Below are 24,848 nucleotides of genomic sequence, written 5' to 3'. Positions count from 1 at the left end.
TTGGGAACATCTCCACCCGGAAGTTTCTCTCCAATTCACTCAACCAGTGGTTGGGAATGTATCACCATTCCTTACCATCACTGGGTTAAGATCCAGGAACTCCCTCCCTAATAACAGTGTGGATGTACCTATACCTCAGAGGCTACAGTGGTTCAAGGAGGCATCTCACGTTCAACACTTTTTTAAAAACAATTTTCGCCACATTTTTATCATACAAACAGCAAAAGAGAAACAAAAAGAAACAACGGCAAAAATAACCCCACCAATATACAGCCTGAAACATCAACTCGCAAATTCCAAAAATAAGTTAAATAACAGAAACAAAAAACAGAATAATATGTACATGGCCGGTTAGCTCAGATGGTTAGAGCGTGGTGCTAATAACGCCAAGGTCGCGGGTTCGATCCCCGCACTGGCCAACAAAGCAACCCCATCACAAAATGATCCGAGCCTCATATGTTTATGAAGGGGCTGGTTTAGCACAGGGCTAAATCGCTGGCTTTGAAAGCAGACCAAGTCAGGCCAGCAGCATGATTCAATTCCCGTACCAGCCTTCCTGAACAGGTGCTGGAATGTGGCGACTAGGGGCTTTTTACAGTAGCTTCATTTGAAGCCTACTTGTGACAATAAGCGATTTTCATTTTCATTTAAAAAAGAAATCAAACGCCCCCACAAGTGTTCAATGGCAACAAGTTCCCGAAAGTGCATGATAAACAAACCCATGAATTGCAGAAACCATCCTTCGCACCCCCTTAGCTCAAACTTCACCTTCTCCAGGATGAAGAATTCTAGCAGGGCCCCCCCGTCCCGCCAAGACACAGGGTGGAGAAGCTGACCTCCACTCCAGCAGAACCTGCCTACGAGCAATCAGCGAGGCGAAGGCTAAAACGTCTGCCCAGCATCCGCCTGCAACTGGGCCGGTCCAACACCCCGAAAATGACCTTGAAAGGATCTAGCTCCAAGTCCACATTAACACCCCCGAGATGATGTTAAAAACCTCCCTCCAATAGCTTTCGAGCTTTGGGCAGGACCAAAACATTTGCACATGTTTTGTGGGGCTACTCCCACGCCGCTCGCAGACACTGGGAACACAACTGGCCCTGCTGCCTTCCCTAATTGCATCCTCCCGATTACCTACCTGACCTCCTGCTGCCCTTCCAGCCCAGCCCGAACTTCCTCCCCCAACCTCGGATATTCCAACCTGTCCAGAAACTCCCTCACCTCCCCTAGTGGCTTCAACCTATACACCTTTCCGTAAAACCCCTCAAAAACTTGATTAATCTGCTCCGGAGCCAACACCACTTTCTCCGTCCTTTCCTGCACCTGGACTGTCTCCCTCGCCTTCCTCTGGAGCTGGCCAACCATCATACGCCCCGACTTCTCCTCATATCCATAAACTGTCCCCCTTGCCTGCCTCAGTCAGCGCACCACGTTCCTGTCGACAGCCGGTCAAACTATGCCTGAAGCTCCTTCCTCTTGTCCCGAAGGGTTGGAGCTGCATCTCCTGTGTACTTCCTGTCCACCTACAACATCTCCTCTATTAACTTTTGACGCCCCTCCTTGTCCAACTTACACTTAAATGAGATCACCTCTCCCCTTATTACTGCCTTCAGGGCCTCCCACACCACTGCCTGCGACATTTCCCCTGTACAATTAAATCCCGCATACTCCTCAATCACCTTCCCGAACTTATCGCAGAAACTTCGGTCCCCCAACACCCTACAACCATTCTCCACCCCGACCTCTGGGCCACCCCCCTCTCCAACACATTCAACCAATGCGGCACATGATCCGAGATCGCTATCGCAGAATACTCCGATCCCTTGAAAACAAGCAATAACGCCTTCCCTACTGCAAAATAGTCTATCCTCGAGTATACTTTGTGTTCCAGGGGAGGAGGAAACAAATACACCCGCTCCCTCGGATGCAGAAACCTCCACGGGTCCACTCCTCCCATCTCTCTCATAAGCCCAGTCAACGTCTTTCCCCCTCTGACTGGGCAAGTGAGCGCGGCTGAGACCTATCCACCCTCGGCTCTTGCACCAGATTCCAATCCCCCCCTCTCGTAGCTCATGCGTGTCCAAGTCCAGGATGGCCCTCAACACCTTCCTCACAAACTCTGCATCATCCCAGTTGGGGACATATACATTCACCAGTGTCACCAACCTCCCGTCTTTTTTTTTTCAATTTAGAGTACCCAATTAATTTTTTCCAATTAAGGGCCAATTTAGCATGGTCAATCCACCTAGCCTGCACATCTTTGGGTTGTGGGGGCGAACCCCACGCAAACACGGGGAGAATGTGCAAACTCCTCATGGACAGTGACCCAGAGCCGGGATCGAACCTGGGACCTTGGCGCCGTGAGGCAGCAGTGCTAACGACTGTGCCACCGTGCTGCCCTTACCAACCTGCCCTTTAATGCCCCCGTCGCAATCGCATATCTATCCACCCGGCCTGCTAGTGCCTTCTCCATCTGAAACCTCACCCTCTTGCCCACCAACACCGCTAACCCCCCCCCCCCCCCCCCCGAGCCCTACTGCTGAACCCAGAGTACATACCTGACTCTCCCAACACTTCCCGAGCCTCACCTGGCCCTTTACCCTCAGGTGGGTCTCCTGCAGCATCGCCACATTGGCCTATCGGCTTTCTAAGTGCGCAAACACCCTCAACCTCTTCACCGGTCCCCCCTACCCCCTCACATTCCACGTTACTATTCTGACCAGGGATCTCTCACCCATCCCCTCCACTCCAATCCACTATCAATGTAACTCCGGGGTCTCCTAACTGGACTTGGCCATCCCAGTCTCTTTGTTACCCTCCCTCCCCTTACCCCAGGATCCCCCATCCACTTCCCCTTGAAAGCACCTCTCCCGGTACCAATCCCATCCCCCCACCTTTCACACCACCCAGACCCATTGAAACCTGTTCGACCAGGTTCCAATGACCGAGGCTCCTCCCCCCCACCAGACTCCCATTCACGAGCCAACCTTCGCTTGTTAGTGTGGAGGTCCGTGCCCAGGCCCCCCCTCCTCCCAATCCCCTCCCCCATGTGCAGTCCTGAAAAACAAAAGTCAAACAAACAAATCCAGTGCAAAACACAACACCCCAGAAAATGCCATCACCCCAAATTCTTGATGATCACTTACCCAGTGCGCCCTCATACCACAGGGCACACTACACTTCCCCACTGACTAACCCACAGAAAAGAAAGCCCCATCTCCTAACCATTCCCATACAAGCAACTTAACATCCTTAAACCGCTAACAAGAAATTAAACTATATGCAACATTCTGCCCCCTTCCCTCAGTCCAAATCCAAACCCCAGTCTCATTTTTCATTTTAGCCCCAATCCTTCAGCCTTCACAAACACCTCTGCTGCCTCTACCATCTCAAAGTAGAAGTCTTTCGAGTTGTAGGTCACCATCAACTTCACTGGGTAAACCACACAGAACCTCACACCATTACTGTAGATTGCCACCTTCACCTGACCAAAGGCTGCCCGCCTTTTTGCCAGTTCCACTGTTAAATCCTAGTATATGCACTGACCACGTCTGCCCACTGCACCTCTGTATCGCCCAACTCAGGACCTTCTCTTTAACCTGGTACTTGTGGAAGGAGATTGTTACTGCCCTTGGTGGCTCATTCGTCTACGACTTGGGCCTCAGCAACCAATGAGCCCTATCCAGTTCATACCTTGAGGGTTCTTCCCTCTTCCCCAGCAGCTCCACCAACATCTTCACAAAGTAGTCAGTCTCACTCGGGCCCTGCACCCCCTCGGGCAGGCCCACAATTCTTAAGTTCTGCCGTCTCGACCCTTTCTCCAGGTCGTCCACATTAGCTCTCAGTCCCTTGTTGACCTCTACCACTCTCCGCAGCTCCTCACCAATCGAGGTGAAGTGGTCACTATGCTGAGACAGAGCCTCCTCCACCCCCTTCAACTTCTCCCTTGTCCCGTACCTCGGGCGATGTCTTCAACACCACCATCCTTCACCGGAGCTATCGCCTCCTCCACCAATACCTTCATCTCTGCCATCATTTATTTCCTCATCATCTCCATGTACTTGGTAAACTGCTTTCAAATTCCCCAGCCATCACCTCGGTCAACTTCTCTCCTGTGAAGGGCATGGCCACATGCAGCGATCCAACCTCCGCCATCTTTCCTGCTGCTAGGCTGGCCCCTTCGCTCAACTGTGAACCTTCGCTCGCCCCCTTCTTCTCGGTTCTTCGACATCCCCCTCGTTCCTTATGTCTTTCTGTACCTGTTCATCCAAAAGCTCCAGGGCATTAAATTCCAAAAAACTGAGCCTCGAGCAGAAGACACCCAACATGAGGGGCCCGATTCTCCCATTGGGAGACAAAGTCCCGACGCCGGAGTGAAAACCGGAGTGTTTCACTCCGGCATCGGAGCCCGCTCCCAGCCCCCTATTCTCCCGCCCCCGGGGGGGCTAGGAGCGGGGTCGCGTCTTTTACGTGTGCCGGGCCTTGGCCCCACGTAAAAAGCAGCGCCGTGTAAATTACGCGGCCGGCATCACGTAAATGACGTCACCCGCGTTGGCCAGCATCAACCCACGCATGCGCGGCTGCTGTCCTTCCCGAGGCCGCTCCGCAAGAAGATGGCGGATAGATTGTGCGGGGCAGCGGAGGAAAGGATGGCCTCCTTTAGAGAGGAGTGGCGCCCCGGCGATTCTCCCACCCGGCATGGGGGGGGGGGGGGAGAATACCGCCCGTGACTTCCACCTAATGCCACCACCGGAGGGACATCCAACTTCTGAAGGGCAACTAAGGATGGGTGATAAACGTTGGCTTCGGCAGCAGCACTCACATCCCCAAAAAGAGTAAAAACAATCACAATTATTTTCTTGTTTACTTTATTAATATGATTGCCAACAAGTAACTGCGCTTTCCCGACATGGGGTTTCCCATATTTCCTTATGGTCAAAATAGTGTGAGCTGTCAGTAAGAGATTTCACTGTATAATCCTTCAAGATATCAGTGTTGACCGAGTTCAGCCATGAGCCATCCAGATAGAAGTGTTTGCGCTCTAATGAGATATAAATAAAGCCAGATCATCCCAGTTAGTGGCCAGTGAGGCACTGCAATTCATGAGAGGAAGAATGTACATCTGCATTTTATGCTTTGTATCTTTATTATCTGTGCACTTTCTTAGGCTAGCTCACCTCCCCCCACCCCCTCCCCCCACCCCCCTCTGTAAACCTGAGTTAATGCACAAGGATTTCAGTTGCCTCCAGTACATTGACCCCCAGGTTAGACCAGTATCAGACACATAAAGACGTAACAAATAGGTTCAAGGCTAATGCCATTCAGCCCATCGAGCCTGCTCTGCTATTCAATAATATGTCGGTAGATCTGACTGTGACCTTAACTGCAGTTTCCTCCTATTCTCCATAAACTCGAGTCCCTTGTCAATCAAAGTTTTTTCTCACCCACTCTTCACCATCTACAAGATATACAGAGAACAAAGAAAAGTACAGCACAGGAACAGGCCCTTTGGCCCTCCAAGCCTGCGCCAACCATGCTGTCCGTCTAAACTAAAATCTTCTGCACTTCCGGGGTCCGTTTCCCTCTATTCCCATCCTATTCATGTATTTGTCAAGATGCCCCTTAAATGTCACTATCGTCCCTGCTTCCACCACCTCCTCCTGCAGCGAGTTCCAGGCACCCACTAAACTTGCCTTGTACATCTCCTCTAAATCTTGCCCCTCGCACCTTAAACCTATGCCCCCTAGTAATTGACCCTTTACCCTGGGAAAATGTCACTGACTATCCACTCTGTCTATGCCCCTCATAATTTTGTAGACCTCTATCAGGTCGCCCCTGAACCTCCGTCGTTCCAGTGAGAACAAAACCGAGTTTATTCAACCTCACCTCATAGCTAATGCCCTCCATACCAGGCAACATCCGGGTAAATCACTTCTGCACCCTCTCTAAAGCCTCTACATCCTTCTGGTCATGTGGTGACCCGAATTGAACACTATACTCCAAGATAAAAGCAAATTACTGCGGATGCTGGAATCTGAAACGAAAGGGGAAATGCTGGAAAATCTCAGTAAGTCTGGCAGCATCTATAGGGAGAGAAAAGAGCTAACGTTTCAAGTCCGATGACTCTTTGTCAAACTCCAAGTGTGGCCGAACTAAGGTTCTATACAGCTGCAACATGACTTGTCAATTCTTATCCTCAATGCCCCAGCCAATTAAAGCAAGCATGCCGCATGCCTTCTTGACTACCTTTTCCACCTGTGTTGCCCCTTTCAGTGACCTGTGGACCTGTACACTTAGATCTCTCTGACTGTCAATACTCTTGAGGGTACTACCATTCACTGTCCATATGTGGAGGAACATCTATCCTCCTGAGACAACACCATCTATAGCCAGGGTCACTATGTATTAGAAGGCCAAGGGTAGCTGACACACAGGGACACCACCACTTGGAATTTTTGCTCCAAATCACCAATCACTCTGACTTGGTAATATTTCATGTTCCTTCACTATCATTGGGTCAAAATCCTGGAACTCCCTTCCTAAGAGCTCTGTGGTTGTACCTACAGTACAGGGACTGCAGAGATTCAGGAATACACTCGCCTTCTCAAGGGCAACGTGGGATGAACAATAAATGCTGGACTAGCCTACATTGTGTGCCCCAGCTTACACTGCTCACTGGGAGAGAGAACTTCAAGTACGAATGACTCAGCCACGAAATCCCTCCTCCTCTCAGTATTAACTGGGAGTCTCCATATTTTGAAACTGTGCAATTTGATCCCAGATTCCCGCTAGAGGAGGAAGCCTCCCAACACATTCTTAAACACCCTTGGAATCTTGTACGTTTCAATGAGGTGGCATGGCAGCACAGTGGTTAGCACTGTTGCTTCACAGAGCCTGTGGCCTAGGTTCGATTCCTGGCTTGGGTCACTGTGCGGAGCCTGTACGTTCTCCCCGTGTCTGTGTAGTTTTCCTCCGGGTGCTCCAGTTTCCTCTCACAATTACTCTGTTTCCCGTCACAGCCAATTTCATATTCACGCTGTTGGTGTCCCATTTATTCCAGGGGCTAACTTTGTTGACAAGCCTGTGTATGGCGTTTAATCGTGTGTTCATAAACATCCCTAGGCACGCACCCCTCCAGCTCAGTAGTGATTTCCTGAAAACACTTGATGATGTTAGTTAAATATGGCTGGTTCCAAAATTCACCTACTCTGTCCCTGGTGACAGATTCCAGTAACTTCCTTCCAGCTGACAGGTCTGGCTTTCCTGTATTGCCCTCCCCGTACTGTCCTAAACTGGAATTACATTAAAACCTATCCAAATATTGCAACCAGAAACAATTATTTATTTTATGTCTCTCAGTGTACTCATTTTTCAAGTTCTGTGAAAGATGGAACAAACTTACAACATTGACTCAATACAGTCAATCATGGTGGGAACGTAAATGTCAGATTAATATCAACACGTTCATAAAAGCAGCTACTGTATCATTACTATTTTCATAGTTTCCACAGAAATTGTATCAGGTAAATAAATACATTTTTTCTATATTTAACCAAGATCTTTCTGGCAACAATATAACAATATAATTTGATGTTTAAAAATATTTCTCTCTACATTTTTAAACCTGAGGAACAACATAATAACCAATAAGACTTTCCTAATATTACCTGGTTCAAAGGTGTTAGATTCTTGAGGTTGGATGAGTTGATAGGATAATAAACAGAACACAAATGAATTATTCCTCAGTTACCCTGTGATCCAATAAGCAAAGGTCATGTTAACAGCAAAGAATTAGCAAAATATATCACAATTCAATCCAATTCCAAAATGTCCACCAAAAAAGCTTACCATGGTGTAAAATGATCATGTTATTGAATGATGTATGTTATGTGTTGAATTCTATAATGCTGTTGTTATTATAAATCATTATCCCAACCCGATCGAAGACTAACTCCCAACTCATAGAATTTACAGTGCAGAAGGGGGTCATTCTGCCCATCGAGTCTGCACCGGCTCTTGGAAAGAGCACCCCACTTAAGCCCACATCTCCACCCTATCCCCGTAACCCAGTAACCCCACCGAACCCAAGGGCAATTTAGCATGGCCAATCCACCTAGCCTGCACCTCTTTGGACTGTGGGAGGAAACCGGAGCACCCGGAGGAAACCCAGGCAGACACGGGGAGAACGTGCAGACTCCACACAGACAGTGACCCAGTGGGGAATCGAACCTGGGACCCTGGAGTTGTGAAGCAACTGTGCTAACCACTAGGCTCCCGTGCTGCCCCAAAACTCCATGCCATGTTTCTAAACATGAGGATGTTTCCACCACATGAGCCATTATATCCCCCTCGGGTCATGCTGTATTGAACTATGTCTGTTACTGTGAAGAACCAAACTGTAATTGCTCTGGTGGGAATCCTGAAAATATCCTCAAATTACTGAAATATTAATCGCTGCTGGTGAGGAAAGGAACTGTCCAATTATTGAGTGATTCAGCTGCTTCTATGGAACGCAGTAATCCACCATTTTTGTCTGTTTTTAATGTACCTTGGATAATTTAAAGCAAGCCAATCAAAATATCTTGCTGACAGATTAAATTGGGATCAGAAATTTATTTTTTTCAACCTGTTGACCCATCAATCAACAAAGAAATTTAGCAATTCAGCACTTGAATCCACCTTATGTTGTTTATGATTTCACATTAACTGGTAGTTTTGAATGTGCAATGCCTTGGTTGATCCCTCCAAAAAAGGCCACCCAGTCTATGTTGCATCTTGAAATCATCCTAGAACATAGAACATAGAAAGATACAGCGCAGTACAGGTCCTTCGGCCCTTGATGTTGCACCGACATGGAGAAAAAAAAACTAAAGGCCATCTAACCTACACTATGCCCTTATCATCCATATGCTTATCCAATAAACTTTTAAATGCCCTCAATGTTGGTGAGTTCACTACTGTTGCAGGTAGGGCATTCCACGGCCTCACCACTCTTTGCGTAAAAACCCACCTCTGACCTCTGTCCTATATCTATTACCCCTCAATTTAAGGCTATGTCCCCTCGTGCTAGCCACCTCCATTCGCGGGAGAAGGCTCTCGCTGTCCACCCTATCTAACCCTCTGATCATTTTGTATGCCTCTATTAAGTCACCTCTTAACCTTCTTCTCTCTCGCGAAAACAACCTCAAGTCCATCAGCCTTTCCTCATAAGATTTTCCCTCCATACCAGGCAACATCCTGGTAAATCTCCTCTGCACCCGTTCCAAAGCTTCCACGTCCTTCCTATAATGAGGCGACCAGAACTGTACGCAATACTCCAAATGCGGCCGTACTAGAGTTTTGTACAACTGCAACATGACCTCATGGCTCCGGAACTCAATCCCTCTACCAATAAAGGCCAACACACCATAGGCCTTCTTCACAACCCTATCAACCTGGGTGGCAACTTTCAGGGATCTATGTACATGGACACCGAGATCCCTCTGCTCATCCACACTACCAAGAATTTTACCATTAGCCAAATATTCCGCATTCCTGTTATTCTTTCCAAAGTGAATCACCTCACACTTCTCCACATTAAACTCCATTTGCCACCTCTCAGCCCAGCTCTGCAGCTTATCTATGTCCCTCTGTAAACTGCAACATCCTTCCGCACTGTTTACAACTCCACCGACTTTAGTGTCGTCTGCAAATTTACTCACCCATCCTTCTGCGCCCTCCTCTAGGTCATTTATAAAAATGACAAACAGCAACAGCCCCAGAACAGATCCTTGTGGTACGCCACTCATAACTGAACTCCATTCTGAACATTTCCCATCAACTACCACTCTCTGTCTTCTTTCAACTAGCCAATTTCTGATCCACATCTCTAAATCACCCTCAATCCCCAGCCTCCGTATTTTCTGCAATAGCCGACCATGGAGAACCTTATCAACGCTTTACTGAAATCCATATACATCACATCAACTGCTCTACCCTCGTCTACCTGTTCAGTCACCTTCTCAAAGAACTCGATAAGGTTTGTGAGGCATGACCTACCCTTCACAAAACCATGCTGACTATCCCTAATCATTTTATTCCTATCTAGATAATTATAAATCGTATCTTTTATAATCCTCTCCAAGACTTTACCCACCACAGACGTTAGGCTCACCGGCCTATAGTTACCGGCGTTATCTCTACTCCCCTTCTTGAACAAAGGGACCACATTTGCTATCCTCCAGTCCTCTGGCACTATTCCTGTAGCCAATGATGACCTAAAAATCAAAGCCAAAGGCTCAGCAATCTCTTTCCTGGCTTCCCAGAGAATCCTAGGATAAATCCCATCAGGCCCCGGGGACTTTGAAATTTTCACCTTGTCCAGAATTGCCAACACTTCTTCCCTACGCACCTCAATGCCATCTATTCTAATAGCCTGGGTCTCAGCATTCTCCTCTTTTATTATCTTTTTCCTGAGTGAATACTGACAAAAAGTATTCATTTAGTATCTCGCTTATCTCCTCAGCCTCCACACACAACTTCCCACCACTGTCCTTGACTGGCCCTACTCTTACCCTAGTCATTCTTTTATTCCTGACATACCTATAGAAAGATTTTGGGTTTTCCTTGATCCTACCTGCCAAAGACTTCTCATGACCCCTCCTTGCTCGTCTTAGCTCTCTCTTTAGATCCTTCCTCGCTTCTTTGTAACTATCAAGCGCCCCAACTGAAACTTCACGCCTCGTCTTCACATAGGCCTCCTTCTTCCTCTTAACAAGAGATTCCACTTCTTTGGTAAACCACAGTTCCCTCACTCGACCCCTTCCTCCCTGCCTGACTGGTACGTACTTATCAAGAACATGCAATAGCTGTTCCTTGAACAAGCTCCACATATCCAGTGTGCCCAACCCTTGCAGCCTACTTCTCCAACCTACACATCCTAAGTCATGTCTAATGGCATCATAATTGCCCTTCCCCCAGCTATAACTCTTGCCCTGCGGGGTATACTTATCCCTTTCCATCACTAACGTAAAGGTCACCGAATTGTGGTCACTGTTTCCAAAGTGCTCACCTACCTCCAGATCTAACACCTGGCCTGGTTCATTACCCAAAACCAAATCCAATGTGGCCTCGCCTCTTGTTGGCCTGTCAACATATTGTGTCAGGAAACCCTCCCGCACACATTGTACAAAGAACGACCCATCTAATGTACTCGAACTATATCTTTTCCAGTCAATATTTGGAAAGTTAAAGTCTCCCATAACAACTACCCTGTTACTTTCGCTCTTTTCCAGAATCATCTTCGCCATCCTTTCCTCTACATCCCTATAGGTGGCCTATAGAAAACTCCCAACAGGGTGACCTTTCCTTTCCTGTTTCTAACCTCAGCCCATACTACCTCGGAAGAAGAGTCCCCATCTAGCATCCTTTCCGCCACCGTAATACTGTCCTTGACTAGCAGCGCCACACCTCCCCCTTATCCTGAACCATCAACTTGGTTCAGAGTTTTATCTTCCGCTCCTTTATCTGGACCTGTATCTGCAACTCCGTTCCACACACTGAGAAACATGATCAAATTCCTGATGTCAGCTCTCAATCTCTCTGTGACAATATGAACCCGTGTCCTCTTGGTCCTATTGTCAGGGGTGGTATCTCACTATAAAAGGCACAAGGAACTCACATTCCGCTTCTTTCCACATCTACAGAGTGAGTCAAGGTGTATTTACAGTATCACACCTCTAGCAGGTGGCTAAGAGCTAGTCTGGTTCGGTCAGAGTAACCATACTTTGGTTAGCAGAGAGTTGAACTGATAGAGAACTGTGCTAACTGTGCTACTGGTTCAATAAATCAGATTGAACTAACTTCAAAGTCTGGAGTATCTTTTGGTTAAAGCTGCATCCAGTTGCAGCCTATGTTATCCCAGAATACATAACACATCAGACCCCAGTTGCAACCAGTACCTCGACCCCTGTTGAAATCAGCAGCTCGACCGCAGTTGAGAGCAGCAACTCTACCCCAGTTGCCACCAGCACTGCGACCCCAGCTGCAACCAATAGCTCGACCCCAGTTCCAACCAGCAACTCGGGGGCCCCATTGCAACTAGCACCTCATCCTCATTTACAACCAATAGCTCGACCCCAGTTCCAACCAGCAACTCGGGCCCTCATTGCAACTAGCACCTCATCCTCATTTACAACCAGTAACCCGATCCCAGTTGAAACCAGTACTTTGAGCCCAGTTGCAACCAGAACCTCAACCCTAGTTTCCAACAGCACAGCAACTCCAGGTGCAACACGTAACACACCAACTGCAAACAGAACATCGACCCCATGTGCAACCAGCACCACAATTCCAGTTGCAACTAGTAGCTCAGTCCCAGTTGCAAACAGCACATCGACCCCAGTTGCAACCAACACACCAATTGCAGTTGCCAACAGAACATCGACCCCAGTTGCAACTGGTGCACCGATCCCAGTTGAAAACAGCAGCTCAACCCCAGTTGCGACCAGCATCTCTACCCCAGTTGTCAGCGGCAGAGACACCAGTTGCAATAAGTAACACAGCCTCAGTTGCAACCAGCACCTTGACCCCAGATGCAACCAGAACGCCGATCCCAGTTGCAACCAGTAGCGCGGCCCCAGTTGCACACAGCACATCGACCCCAGTTGCAACCAACACATCGACTTCAGTTACCAACAGAACATCGGCCGAAGTTGCAACCAGTACCTTGACCCCAGTTGAAAACAGCACCTCGATCCCAGTTGCCACCAGTAGCTCGAGCCCAGTTGTGCAGCAAGCATCACAACCCCAGTTGCAACCAGCACATTGGCGCAAGTTGCAGCAAGCACCACAACCCCAGTTGCCACCATCACTGCGACCCCAGTTCAAGCCAGCAACTCAACCTCCATTGCAACCAGCACCTCGATCTCAGTTGTAAACAATAGCTCGAACCCAGTTGCAACCAGCCACTCGACCCCAGTTGCAACCAACACATCAACTCCAGTGGCCAACAAAACATCGACCCCAGTTTCAACCAGTACCTCGAGCCCAGTTGAAAATAGCAGCTCGCCCTAGTTGTGAGCAGCATCTCTAGCCCAGTTAACACCAGCACAGCGACACCAGTTGCAACAAGTAACACAACCCCAGTTGCAACTAGCACCTCCATCCCAGGTGCAACTAGCACATCGTCCCCAGTTGCAACCATCACCTCGACACTAGTTGAAACCAGCGGCTCGACCCCAGTTGCCACCAGCACAGGTACACCAGTTGCAACAAGTAACTTGCCATCAGTTGAACCCAGCAGTTGGACCCCAGGTGCAATCAGCATCTCTACCCCAGTTACCAGCAGCACAGCGTCCCCAGTTGGAACAAGTAGCTCGACCCCAGTTGCAACCAGAGCCTCGACTCCAGTTGTCCCCACCACATTGACCACAGTTACAACCAGCACATCGATTCGAGTTGCAAACAACACCTCGACCACAGTGGCAACCAGAACCTCAACACCAGTTGCATCCAACATATTGATTCCAGCTACACCCAATATAATAGCTGCACCCAATACTGGCAAATCAAATGAGAGTCAAATAGCAAACAAAGGTAAGCGTGTTATGACAGCAGACAGTTGGGAATTCACAATAGGAAGCATTGCAGCGATCCCAGCAGTAGCCAGTGCAGGAATACTAAATATACAATACCCAGGCACCCCCGAAATTCACCACAGCCAGGAAATGCTCTGACTGAGGCAGACGGCGTAACATAATTATTGAGAATAATTCACCCTATTACAGACCATTATTTACTCATGCATCCTTTGATATTTTATCAATCCCCAAATTTAAAATATCTTTATCTAACCAGAGTTAAAAAGATTGCACATTCAGGGGAGTGACCATCCCATTGGAGGGCCAAATGGCGAGCAGTTGCTTTTGGACGTTACGTTCTTATTTTCACTTTTGCAATCTGTCAATTTTACTCAGGTAAAATTCCCTCAGTTGAAAGGTAACAGGGAATGCTGGAAAGTTCAGTAGGTCAGAGAACATTGGCCGAGAGACAAACAGGAGTTAACATTTCAGGTCGATGCCCTTTCAGCAGCGCTGCAAAGGATTTGGAGATGTTACAGGTTTTGAGCAACTCAAAAGACAGGGCAAATATCACATGCTTAGGGGGATGATTGTGAGGAGTTCAGGAGTAACCAAACATAAAAGTAGTAACGATCTGTCAACTTAGTTCTGTAACTTTGCATTAACATCCCTGAACCCCCACTATCAAAATCCTGGGGTGACCATTGAACGGGACTGACCACATAAATACTGTGGCGACAAGAACAGAGACTAGGAATCCTGCGGCAAGTAACTCGCCTCATGACTCCCCAAAGCTTGTTCACCATCTATAAGGCACAAGTCAGGAGTGTAATGGAATATTCTCCGCTTGATTGGATGAGTGCTGCTCCAACAACACTCAAGAATCTCAACACCATCTAGGACAAAGCAACTCCTTTGATTGCTGCCCACTCCATAAACATTCATTCCCCCCATCATTCACGCAGAGTTGCAGCAGTGTGTATCATCAACAAGATGCACTTTCAGGAACTCCTTTTACAGCACTTTGTAAACCCACGACCATTCCCACTTACAAGGATGTTAGTCGATACCTGGGAATACCCCCAGCTGGAGGTTCCCCTTCAAGTCACTACCCTTCTGACTTGGAAATATTTTATCGCTCCTTCACTGTTTCTGGGGAAAAATCCTGGAATTCACCCCCTGAGAGCACTGTGGGTGTGCTTATGGTCACTTCACCCGTTCCATTCCAGTTATTTCCTTACAACTGACAGATCTGAGGTTTCTGTATTGCCCTCCCCCTGCTGCCTTAAAATGGAATAACATTAAAACGTATCCAATTAAGTCACAAGAAACCTTTATTGCTTTCAATATCTCTCAGAGTACTCTGGGTGCTGGATATTTCCTGACCTTAAGACACACTATTTGCTCCAATGTCATTTTTAAAGTTCTGTAAAAGACAGGACAAACTTACAACAATGAGCTCAGCATGTAAATATCAGGCTAATAACAACATGTTCAATAAAACAGTAACTCCATGATTACTGTTACTATTGTTATAGTTACCACAGAAACTGTACCAGGTAAATAAAAATTTATACTAAAGTTCACCAAGATCTTTTGGCCAACATTGTAAACCTGCTTTGCTTTATGTTTAGAAATATTTCTCTCTCCAGGGGTGGGATTCTCTGACCCCACCCCCCGCCGGGTCGGAGAATCGCCGGGGGCCGGCGTCAATCCCGCCCCCGCCGTGTCCCGAAGTCTCCGGCACCAGAGTTTCGGCGGGGGCGGGAATCGCACTGCGCCTGTCACTCCCCCCCCCCCCCCGATTCTCCGGCCCGCGATGGGCCGAAGTCCCGCTGCTGTCATGACGGTCCCACCGGCGGGAATCGAACCACCTACCTTACCGGGGAGAGCAGGCGGCGCGGGCGGACTCCTGGGGTCCTGGGGGGTGCGCGGGGCGATCTGGCCCCGGGGGGTGCCCCCACGGTGGCCTGGCCCACGATCGGGGCCCACCGATCGGCGGGCGGACCTGTGCCGTGGGGGCACTCTTTTCCTTCCGCCTTCGCCATAATCTTCACGATGGCGGAGGCGGAAGTGACCCCATCCCCTGTGCATGCGCGGGGATGACGTCAGCAGCCGCTGATGCTCCGGTGCATGCGCAGACTTCCTCCGGCTGACGAAGTCCCTTCGGTCCCAGCTGGCGTGGCGCCAAAGGCCTTCCACGCCAGCCGGCAGAACGGGAACCACTCTGGCGCGGGCCTAGCCCCTCAAGGTTAGGGCTTGGCCCCTAAAGGTGCGGAGACTTTTGCACCTTTCGGGCGGCCCGACGCTGGAGTGGTTCATGCCACTCCATCCCGCCGGGACCCCCCGCCCCGCCGGGTAAGGGAGAATCCCGATCCTGTTCTTTTTACTCAACAACCAATTAATTAACCAATAAGATTTTCATAATGAAATCTGGTTCAAAGAGTCTTGGGTTCTTGAGGTTGGATAAGTTGATAGGGACTCAAATGAATTGTCCCTCAGTTCCCCTCGACCAAGCATAGGTCATGCTAACAGCAACCAATTAGCAAAATATATCATAGTTCAAACCAATTGCGCGATACCCGCCAAAGAAACTTTACCACCATGTGAAATTATCGTCCTATTGTATGATGTATATTATGTTGTTGAATTCGAAAATGCTGTTGTTATTATAGATCGCCATCTCAGCCTGGTCAACACTAAGTCCCAACTCCATGCCATATTTGCATCCCTCCTAGGGTGACGCTATATTGCCCAGTGTTTGTTATGAAGGCCCGCCTTCTCAAACTTGCCCCTCGCCTGAGGTGTGGTGATACTCAGGTTAAATCACCACCAGTTAACTCTTCCCTTCAAAGAGGGAAAGCAGCCTATGGTCATCTGGGACTATGGCGACAAGACTTGGTGAAGAACCAAGCTGTAACTGCTATGGTGGGAATCCTGAAATGAATGAAATGTTAATCACCGGTGGTGAAGAAAGGAATTTTCTGATAATTTTGTGGTTCAGATCTAGTTATGTAGAACCCAGTAATAAACCAATTTTTGCCTGTTGTAATATACCCTGGATACTTTATAGCGAACCAAATTCAAATATCTTACAGACAGATTACGTTGTTATCAGGTTACATTTTTCTACCTATTTACCCATCCACCATCAAAGAAATTACAACAACTCAGCATTTCAATCTGCCTTGTGTTGCGTATACTTACATATCACCTGATCGTTCTGAATGTGAGAAGCCTTAGTTGATCCATTCAAAAAAAGGTGCCGTGTCAGTGCTGCATCATCAACTTGGTTCAGAGTTTTAACATCTGCTCCTGTATTTGTGACTCCATTCTGCGCACTGAGAAACATGCACAAATTCCTGATGGCAGCTCTCAATTCGTACCCGTGTAATCTTGGTCTGATTGTCAATTTATTTTGAAGTTGCTCTTTTGAGGGATTTACATTAGGTCAGCACCAATTTCTTCATTGTTCCTTAATGTAATGTCCCCCATCACCTCCACCACACTTTCCATCTGCACATATTTACTCTTTTCCGCCATTTCAATCTGCTCATTGTGTCTCCAGTCACTCGGACTCAAGATGCAGGCTTGTTAGTATCAGATCATTTGGGGTTTGTTTAACTCACATTCTAATGAATTGACTAAACAGCAATTTTTTCTCATTCTGATAGTCTTCAATTATTGCAGCATCAAGTCGACCAAAAATGCAAGTTTTCTTTTTGCTTGACCCCGACCAAACTTTAGTTACTTTATCATCACATTTTCTTCCCCCAGTCTTTTTGCTCCTATATTCAGAACTTTTCACATTTCTTCTCCATCGTATTAAATTGAGCACATTTTAGGGGATCTGTGCAAATTCAAATCATGTTGTCTTTAACCATTTTTAATTACATTTACAGCTGAGGCTTTAGGGACAGCCCCTATCATCGTAATTTGCTTATGTTTTGGATTTCTCGCTCTATCGACATTGGCGATCGTGCTCTCCATGAGGACAAATTACCTGCGTCTGGAAGGTGTGCCAGTTTAAGCGACCACCGAATTCTACCAAGCAGTTTAAATTGGCTATTGGTGCCAGTGATTTGGTTATTGGCGCGTGGTTATTACGGGAAGACGACACGTGCGTTGAAAAGGACGTAGCGGATTTTTCAAAGAAGCTAGACATTCGTCAACAGAAATATTCCATATCGAAAGTAGAGAATGAAAGGATCTGCATTCATACAGCAAACTTGTGCATCTGATCAGGTTGATGCATGCACCTTATGTGACAATATGGTGGGGAGACTGGTAATTAATGTAGAAGGGGCTGATAAAATGTAGCTGTCCTTTTCAGTTACGACGGTTCCTTTTCCAAAAAGAAGGAAGGTGTCAATGGAAACGAGTTTTTATATTTCTTGTTTGTGGAATATCCCTGTTATTTTGTATGTACTGGAAAACAAGTTTATGCGGGTGCCACAGAGAGTCAAGACTGGATTGTCGGAGACACTTTCATGTAAAGACACGAGGAGAAAGCAGGATTAGGCTATTGAGTTGGATGATCAGCCATGATCGTGATGAATGGCACAGCAGGCTTGAAGGGCCGAATGCCTACTCCTATCTTCTATGTATCTATGTAAAAATAAACAGCGGTAAGACAACACTGAAGACGATCTGGTGGTGGTGGCTGGTTCGATCTCAAAGAAGACTGTGCACAAGATCACACCGAGAGGGCCTGTTTTTGTTATCTTGGGTGGGACATTTACTGGAATTTTCATTAGAAAATCTATCAGGACTCTTCCCATTTAAAGGGATATTTAGCTCTTAACTTAAGCCAAGGCCTGTTGGGAAAGTTTTAAAAAGTACTGTTAACTATGTCAAGTTATTCACAACCCCAAAACATGTGTGCATGATTCACTTGCCCCTGCCCACACCTCTCACACTCATCTACTACCCCCTGAAAGAACCCACTCATTCTCGCCCGAGTCATATGCACCCTCTTAAACTGTATCAGGCTCATCCTTGCACAAGAGGAGGTCCCATTTATCCTTCGCATTGCCTCACTCCATACTCCCCAATTGATCTCCATTCCCCACTCCGCTTCGCATTTCTCCTTGATCTTCACCACCCGCTCCCTTCCCTGCTCCCCCAGCCACTTATATATTTCCCCAATTAGAACAAAGAACAAAGAAAAGTACAGCACAGGAACAGGCCCTTCGGCCCTCCAAGCCTGTGCCGATCATGCTGCCCGACTAAACTCCAATCTTCTGCACTTCCGGGGTCCGTATCCCTCTATTCCCATCCTATTCATGTATTTGTCAAGATGCCCCTTAAATGTCACTATCGTCCCTGCTTCCACCACCTCCTCCGGCAGCGAGTTCCAGGCACCCACTAACCTCGGTGTAAAAAACTTGCCTCGTACATCTCCTCTAAACCTTTCCCCTCTCACCGTAAACCTATGCCCCCTAGTAATTGACCCCACTACCCTGGGGAAAAGCCTCTGACTATCCACTCTGTCTATGCCCCTCATAATTTTGTAGACCTCTATCAGGTCGCCCCTCAACCTCCGTTGTTCCAATAAGAACAAACCGAATTTATTCAACCGCTCCTCATAGCTAATGCCCTCCATACCAAGCAACATCCTGGTAAATCTCTTCTGCACCCTCTCTAAAGCCTCCACATCCTTCTGGTAGTGTGGCGACCAGAATTGAACACTATACTCCAAGTGTGGCCGAACTAAGGTTCTATACAGCTGCAACATGACTTGCCAATTCTTATCCTCAATGCCCCGGTCAATGAAGGCAAGCATGCCGTATGCCTTCTTGACTACCTTCTCCACCTGTGTTGCCCATTTCAGTGACCTGTGGACCTGTACACCTAGATCTCTCTGACTTTCAATACTCTTGAGGGTTCTACCATTCACTGTATATTCCCTACCTGCATTAGACCTTCCAAAATGCATTACCTCACATTTGTCAAGACTAAATGCCATCTGCCATCTCTCTGCCCAAGTCTCCAAACAATCTAAATCCTGCTGTATCCTCTGACAGTCCTCATCACTATCTGCAATTCCACCAACCTTTGTGTCGTCTGCAAACTTACTAATCAGACCAGTTACATTTTCCTCCAAATCATTTATATATGCTACGAACTGCAAAGGTCCCAGCACTGATCCCTGCGGAACACCACTAGTCACAGCCCTCCAATTAGAAAAGTACCCTTCCATTGCTACTCTCTGCCTGCTATGACCTAGCCAGTTCTATATCCATCTTGCCAGCTCACCCCTGATCCCCTGTGACTTCACCTTTTGTACCAGTCTACAACGAGACCTTGTCAAAGGCCTTAGTGAAGTCCATATAGGCAACATCCACTGCCCTACCTGCATCAATTATCTTTGTGACCTCTTCGAAAAACTCTATCAAGTTAGTGAGACATGACCTCCCCTTCACAAAACCATGCTGCCTCTCACTAATATGTCCATTTGCTTACAAATGGGAGTAAATCTTGTCTCAGCCGTGTCCCGAATTCTCCGCCCCCGAGATCTGGCGGAGGCGGGAATCGCGCCGCGCCATTCGGCGTGCACCCCGCGGCGATTCTCCGGCCCGCGATAGGCCAAAACCCGCCGCTGACCGGCCTTTCCCGCCGGCGTGGTTTAAACCACCTCTGGTACCGGCGGGATTGGCGGCGAGGGTAGACTCTGAGGTCCTGGAGGGGGGGCGCAGGGCGATCTGACCCCGGGAGGTGCCCCCACGGTGGCTTGGCCCGCAATCGGGGCCCACCGATCAGCGGGCGGGCCTGTGCCGTGGGGGCACTCTTTTCATCTGCCCCTGCCATGGCTTTCACCATGGCGGGGGTGGAAGAGACCCCCTCCCCTGCGCATGCGCCGTTATGACGTCAGCAGCCGCTGACGCTCTGGCACATGCACGGACTTCCACCAGCCGGCGAAGGCCTTTCGGCCCCGGCTGGCGGGGCGCCAAAGGCCATTCGTGCTGGCCGGCGGAGTGGGAACCACTCCGGCGCGGGCCTAGCCCCTAAAGGTGCGGAGTGGTTCACGCCATTCCGTCCTGCCGGGACCCCCCGCCCAGCCGGGTAGGGGAGAATCCCGGCCCTCATCTTTTTGGATCTCAATGTGACCCAGGCTATCTGCACACCCTTCTCCAGACTCAACATCCACCAATTCCTTCTCTTTGGTGAATACTGATGCAAAGTATTTATTCAGTACCTTGTCCATTTCCTCTGGCTCCACACATAGACTCCCTTGCCTATCCTTCAGTGGGCCAACTCTTTCCCTGGCTACCCTCTTGCTTTTTATGTATGTGTTAAAAGCCTTGGGATATTCCTTAACCCTATTTGCCAATGACATTTTGTGACCCCTTCTAGCCCTCCTGACTCCTTGCTTAAGTTCCTTCCGACTTTCCTTATATTCCACAAAGGCTTTGTCTGTTCCCAGCCTACTCGCCCTGACAAATGCCTCCATTTTCTTTTTGACGAGGTGGTTCTTCCCTCCCCTTCCACATCCGGAAGCAGCAGTCGCTCCAGCAGGGTGTATCCCGGCAATCTAGGGAATCCCTTTCACACCTTTCGTGCAAAGTCCCTAACCTGATAGATACCTGAACTCACTCCCCGTCGGCAGCTCTACCCTCCCCCTTAGCTTCTCCAGACTGGTGAAACCTTCCTCCAAATACAAATCCCTCACCTTGACTAGCCCCACTTCCCTCCACCTCCTGTATACAGTATCAATCCCCCCCGGCTCAAACCCATGATTCTCACACAGCGGCGTTAGCACCGACATCCCTTCCACCCTAAAATGCCTCCTCAGCTGATTCCATATCTTCACCGTGGACTGCACCACTGGGCTCCCTGAATACCTACTCGGAGCCATTGGCAATGCTGCCGTCACTATAGCCCTCAAACTAGACCCCTTACAAGATTCCTCCTCCATCCTAACCCACTCTACCCCTTCTCCTTCCCACCACCTCCGCACTTTGTCCACATTCGATGCCCAATAATAATGAAGCATGTTTCGCAATGCCAAACCCCCCCCTCTCCTGCCGCCTCTGCCTCTGTAGCAGGGCCCTCCCCACCCTCGGCACCTTCCCCGCCCATACAAAGGCAGAGATGATGGTGTCCACTTTCCGAAAAAAGGCCTTTGGTATAAAGATCGGGAGAGCCTGAAAGATAAACAAGAACCTCGGCAGAATATTTATTTTCACCACTTGGACCCTCCCCGCCAACGTTAAGTTCAATGTATCCCACGTCTTAAGATCCTCCCTGGCCTCCTCCAAAAGCTTTGTTAAGTTCCACTTATGGAGCCCTGTCCATTCCCTCGCACAGTTGATTGGTGGCAAGAATGTTTCCAGGGGTGTTTATTCGCTGTAACAATTTTGATACAAGTTTGAATATAATGCGTTTTTAAAAAAACGATGTCAAGTTATTGTTTAGTTTCAGCATAATTTTCATTTCTTCAATTGAATAAATGTTTCACTTTATTTTCAAAACTGTTTGAGCTGAAAATTACTTCCCGATTATACAGAACCTCCTAAAATTGAACGGCATACGGTGGACAGGAAGGCACATTTCCCGTTGATGGTGGGTCAGCCCAATCCCCCAGCACAGCCCCCCCACCCCACAGCTCTCCCCATCCCCCCAGCACTCCCCACCCCCCCAGCACTCCCACCCACCCAGTGCTACCCCATACCCCCAGCACTCCCCCCCCCAGCACTCCCCACCCTCCCAGCATTACCCACCCACCCAGTACTACCCCATACCCCCAGCACTCCCCCATACCCCCAGCACTCCCCACACACCCCCAGCACAGCCCACACACCCCCAGCACAGCCCACACACCCCCAGCACAGCCCACACACCCCCAGCACAGCCCACACACCCCCAGCACAGCCCACACACCCCCAGCACAGCCCATGAGGCACTCTCAATTACGACAGGAAAGTTAGGTCAGTAAACAAAGGCTTTAATAAGCAGTGAACAATGGCAGCCTCCATGAGAAGTGTGCTCGCAAAATGGAGTCTCATCTTAAGTACTGTTTCCCAGGGGGCGTAGCCAGAGGCGGAGTCCCCCAGGGTTCCAAGCCTCTTAAAGGGGCAATGTATTCCGATCATCACAAGCCTCTTAAAGGGGCAATGTATTCCGATCATCACAAGCCTCTTAAAGGGGCAAGGTATTCCGATCATCACAGCCCACATACCCCCAGCACAGCCCACATACCCCCAGCACAGCCCACATACCCCCAGCACAGCCCACACACCCCCAGCACAGCCCACACACCCCCAGCACAGCCCACATACCCCCAGCACAGCCCACATACCCCCAGCACAGCCCACATACCCCCAGCACAGCCCACTTCCGCAGCGTTCCCCGTCCCCCAGCACAGCCCACCCCCGCAGCAAAGCCCACCCCCCCAGAACTGCACCACCCCCAGCCCACCCCCCCCAGCACAACCCACCCCCCCAGAACTGCACACCTCCCCAGCACAGCACAACCCCCCCCACAGCATAGCCCCCCACAGCATAGCCCCAGCCCCCCCAGCACAACCCCCATACAGCATAGCCCCAGTGCCCCCCCAGCACAGCACAACCCCCTACAGCATAGCCCCAACCCCCCCAGCACAACCCCCCAGCACAACCCCCCCTACAGCATAGCCCCAGCCCCCCCAGCACAACCCCCCAGCACAACCCCCCTACAGCATAGCCCCAGCGCCCCCCCAGCACAGCACAACCCCCCCTACAGCATAGCCCCAACCCCCCCAGCACAACCCCCCCTACAGCATAGCCCCAACCCCCCCAGCACAACCCCCCCTACAGCATAGCCCCAGCGCCCCCCAGCACAGCACAACCCCCCTACAGCATAGCCCCAGCCCCCCCCCAGCACAGCACAACCCCCCTACAGCATAGCCCCAGCCCCCCCCAGCACAGCACAACCCCCCCTACAGCATAGCCCCAGCCCCCCCCAGCCCAGCACAACCTCCCCTACAGCATAGCCCCAGCCCCCCCCCCAGCACAGCACAACCCCCCCTACAGCATAGCTCCAGCGCCCCCCCCCAGCCCAACCCCCCCTACAGCATAGCCCCAGCCCCCCCCAGCCCAACCCCCCCTACAGCATAGCCCCAGCCCCCCCAGCCCAGCACAACCTCCCCTACAGCATAGCCCCAGCGCCCCCCCAGCACAGCACAACCCCCCCTACAGCATAGCCCCAGCCCCCCCCAGCCCAGCACAACCTCCCCTACAGCATAGCCCCAGCCCCCCCCAGCCCAGCACAACCTCCCCTACAGCATAGCTCCAGCGCCCCCCCAGCACAGCACAACCCCCCCCTATAGCATAGCCCCAACCCCCCAGCACAACCCCCCCTACAGCATAGCCCCAACCCCCCCTACAGCATAGCCCCAAACCCCCCTCAGCACAGCACAACCCCCCCTGCAGCATAGCCCCAGCCCCCCCAGCACAGCCCCCCCTACAGCATACCCCAGCCACCCATGTAGCCATCTAAGATGGACACCAGTAACACAAAATGGAGAACTGCAAAGACTGCAGGGAAAAACAGACAGTAAAGAGCAAACAGCTTGCAGAAGCTTTCAGCATTCAGATACTTGCAAAAACCGGTTTCCCCACAGGTGCAGAGCCCAGGCAGCGCTGTAAATGGGAAAACAATCTGCATACTAATGAGGTGATATCGGGACAATCCCGGACACAATAGATACACTTAAGTATCAATCAATACTTTTCTATAGCGAAGCAGACATGATGGAGCCAGCGAAACCAGGACAATGAGTCCTAAGAACCGCCCCAGCCATCAAGGAACGACCCTAGGATAGGGGGGTTCAAATCATATCGATTGGGGAAAGGCCCAATCGATAACCAGCAGGTGAGAAAGCCCGCCCCAAAGGGCACGGACCTCCTGGGACCTATAAAAAGAAGGTCCCACACATGGTTCGGTCTCCTGTCTCCGGCCTCCGACTCCAGCCTCCAGATCCTGTCTTTTACACCAGCCGTTGAGCAGCAGCCATCGATAAGTAAGTGCCAAAACGCCGATCGCTACCTTGACCCAGGCATTACTTATACCCGTGCCGACCAGTAGTGTCAAGAAGTTGCAGACCAGAACGGAATGAAGGCCTTGTTCCCTGACCTTGCCTGTTCCTTCTTAAATAAGTATTAGTCGTTTAATGGTAGAGAAGTAAGTTAGTCTTTAGCGTGTGCATGAGTATTTATTATAATTGTTATAATAAACTCTTAACTGTTTGGACTTACTAATTGGTGTATAGCTTTATTGCTTTGAACTTGACCTTGATGCTTGTGACGG

The 24,848-nt window shown here is 49.5% G+C and overlaps 1 non-coding gene across 1 annotated transcript; it reads left to right on the top strand.

Moving 5' to 3' along the window:
* Positions 1–345: 345 nt before the first annotated feature.
* Positions 346–419, top strand: trnai-aau. Its single transcript has one exon. It is a non-coding gene; the product is annotated as a tRNA-Ile (tRNA).
* Positions 420–24,848: the final 24,429 nt, after the last annotated feature.

The sequence above is a fragment of the Scyliorhinus canicula genome, chromosome 12 (assembly GCF_902713615.1).
Source record: "Scyliorhinus canicula chromosome 12, sScyCan1.1, whole genome shotgun sequence".
NCBI lineage: Eukaryota > Metazoa > Chordata > Chondrichthyes > Carcharhiniformes > Scyliorhinidae > Scyliorhinus > Scyliorhinus canicula.
This window is presented reverse-complemented; position numbering and strand designations above follow the sequence as displayed.